Source organism: Cebus imitator, unplaced genomic scaffold, assembly GCF_001604975.1.
Source record: "Cebus imitator isolate Cc_AM_T3 unplaced genomic scaffold, Cebus_imitator-1.0 Scaffold106, whole genome shotgun sequence".
NCBI lineage: Eukaryota > Metazoa > Chordata > Mammalia > Primates > Cebidae > Cebus > Cebus imitator.
The window spans coordinates 5,567,985-5,571,333 of NW_016107421.1; positions in this window are offsets into that span (position 1 = coordinate 5,567,985).

The window sequence follows — 3,349 nt, forward strand, 5'->3', positions numbered from 1 at the left end:
AGGGGAGGGGAGAGGGGAGGGGAGAGGGGTTTCCAGTCCCCCCACCAAGCCCGAGGGGCAGGAGCTGTCATGTGCCCACGGGAAGCTGCAGGGTGAGTTCCTGGAGTGCCCTGGCTTTTGTCAGTGCGTAGAGGGGGCTCTCCAGCAGCGGGGAGGGAAGTAAAAGGTGCTGGGCGTCTCCACCGCTTGCCTCCTATGGCGGGGGGTGGCTAGTAGCCGCAGGAGTCCTCAAGTGTCTTTGGACTGTCAGGAGTCAGGGCAGCAGCCCCTGGGTGCAGCCTGGCAGCCAGAGCCCCAGCCCTTAGCCCGCAGCTCTCTTGCATAGGCGCTCTCAGGCCATGGTGGGCTGTTTATGGGACCCAGGGCGAAATAGAAGTGGGGGCGCCCAGTTCAGAAGGCCTACAGGCTTCCAAGGCAGCGACGGTCAGGCCTTGAATAGAGCGTGGGGCCCCTGTGCACTCAGCCGGGCCCTGTGAGTCTGCCCAGGCCTCACACCCCTGGAGCTGGCCTGGGTGTCATCGTCCACCTCCTCCTTTCCGTTGCTCATTTTTCAGGTTAAAAAACAGAGGAATGCAGAGGTCACAGTTCCGCTGCTTGGCCTGGACCAAGACCAGAGTGGCCTCTGTGGCTGTGGGGTGTTGTCTGGACACCCAGCATGGGAGGGGCTGGGGGGATGCCCGGACAGCGAGGGAAGGCCCGAGAGTCCTAGGTCTGCACCGGCCACCCCCACGAGACACCAGGACGCTGGGGCCACCTCCTGTCTCCCGCCCTCCTCTCCCAGCACATAACACTGGCCATTCACGTCTCCGCTGCCAGAGGGCAGGAGGTCCGAGCGCGCCAGTCATCAGCACCTCCTGCTCCTTCCTCGTGCAGGACACTGCTGGGGTTGGGGCGTGGTGGACGGTGAGGTGGAGGGGTCCCGGCTCCCGAGCTCCAGCCTTTGAGGGAGACGCACTCACGAATCAGCACCGTGCGAGTGCTGGGAATGTTCCCGGGACAGGGAGCACAAATGGAGGCCTCTCCACGCCCAGGGAAGGGAAGGGACAGCACGGGAGCCCAGAGAGGCGCCAAGTGGCCAAGAGCTTGGTGTAGTCCAGAAACTGAAACAGCTCAGAGGGCCAGGGCCGGGCCAGGGAGGGCACTCAGGGTTTGGAGGAAGGAGGTTGGAGGGGCCGGTAGGGACAAACCCAGATGGCGTGGTAGGAATGTTTCATTCAAGTGCAACCGAGAGGCAGTGTCACCATCCTAGACGTGTTTTCAGAGGCTCCTGCTGGCTGCAGTGCACAGGACAGAGGGAGTAGCAGCGCGGACCCTGGTCTGGGCCAGCCTCTCCCTCTACGGTGAAGAAATGAGGAAAATCCAACAGTGGAACTCACGCGATCTTGAAGACCAGGAGGAAAAGAAATGTTTCCCTGAAAATGCCAAGTGGCTTTGTCTGCTTAGCTTCTCCATTAGCTTGAATTCAACCTGACGGGTATTTGCATTTTAATTTTAATAGCAGTTGCAGCTTTCTAAAGAGGCCAGGATCTCCATACGCACCTCAGCAGTGTTTTAGAGACCTTTCTCCATCTCCCTACCAGCAAAGTGTGTGACAGTTTTCTTTAAAAATCTTTTTGCTGGGTGCGGTGGCTAACGCCCATAATCCCAGCACTTTTAGAGACCGAGGTGGATCACTTGAGGTCAAGGGTTCGAGACCAGCCTGGTCTACACAGTGAAACCCCGTCTCTACTAAAAATGCAAAGAATTAGCTGGACATGGTGGTGGGCGCCTGTAATCCCTGCTACTCGGGAGGCTGCGGCAGGAGAATCCCTTGAACCTGGGAGGCAGCAGTTGCAGTGAGCCGAGATTGTGCCACTGCGCTCTAGTCTGGGTGACACGAGCGAAACTCTGTCTCAAGATAAAAACATCTTTTTGTGGCCTGATGGGTGTAACGATGTCTCTTTGTTGCTCAGATGTGCATTTCCCTGGCTGCTCGTGACTTTGGGCATCTTTTCAGGTTTGCTGCATTTATTTGCTCTGACTCACTTCTGCCCATTCATATCTCTTTCTCACCTTATCGCCGGGCGTCTGGCTTTTTCCTGTGGATTCATAAATGCTAATTGCATATTTTAGGCATTAACACCTTGTTGGTCATCTGTGTTAAAAATATTTTTTGTCCATTTTCTTTTTTGTGATATCTTTTGCCATACACATATTTTGAATTTGCTAAACTTTAAAAATCAAAGCATATACAAATACAGATAAGTACACACTTTAGAAGTGTATGCTGTGATGAATTTTGACACAGTGAACACACCCATGTGATCTCCAGCGAACCAAGATCGAACACGGTGCCTCCTCCCGCCCCAGACAGCGATCAGCCTCTGGAGGTGAACTCCGTCCTGACTTCCGGCTCCACAGATTAGCTTTGTGCATTATCTTGATGAATTCACACTGGCTGTGCTCTTTACTGATTGTGAAAATAACATGGTCATTTTCAAAATTTAGAAAACATAGCAGTGTATAAAAAAGAAAATGTTTGTCTATGTGGTTTAATATACTTTTTACAGTCATTGTCAATTTCTACTTTTTTTCTTCTATGAGGTGCCTCTGAGATCTTTACCTCTTTTTCCTACTGGAAGCCTGGCTTAAGAAAAAACTGTGTTAAAGCACCCTTCCTGTAGGAATGAACTCCCAGATATGAACTCCCTGATGCCTTTGCTGCTTATCTTTTTTCCTGATTATTTGATTTTATTATTTGAGATGTGAATACTTTTCCATTGTAGATAAAATTTTCCTTTGTTATCTGTTTTCATACTTGCTGTGAAATGTTTCAAAGGGAAATGTCTTTTCCCTTTGAAACTCATGCTGAAACGGAATCTCCAAGGTAACAGCATTGAGAGGTGGGGCCTTTAGGAGGTGGGTAATCCCTTCGTGGACTGGTAGATTAATGGGTTCTCACGGGAGTGAGTCAGTTACCACAAGCGTGGGCCGTTGTAATGGCCATGCTCTGATGCAGCACGAGGCCCTGGCCAGAGGCCTATTGATATGGCCCCTGAACTGTAGACCTCCCATTCTCCAGAACTGGCAGAAACAAATTCTATTTCTTAATAAATTCCCCAGCCTCAGATGCTCTGTTATAGCAAAGATGGACTAAAACAATATGGTACTTTAAGAGATCTTACCCGACTTACTGTAGAGTCAGCGAAGTACTCACCTGGATTTTCTTTAAAAGATTTTATGACTTCTTTTCAACGTCCAGCTCGTCAATCTATTTGAAATTTTCTTTGGGATATAGTTTGGAGTGACACTCTAACTTGAATTTTTTCCCAAGGAGTCACATTTTTAAGCACTTTTTTTTTTTTTTTTT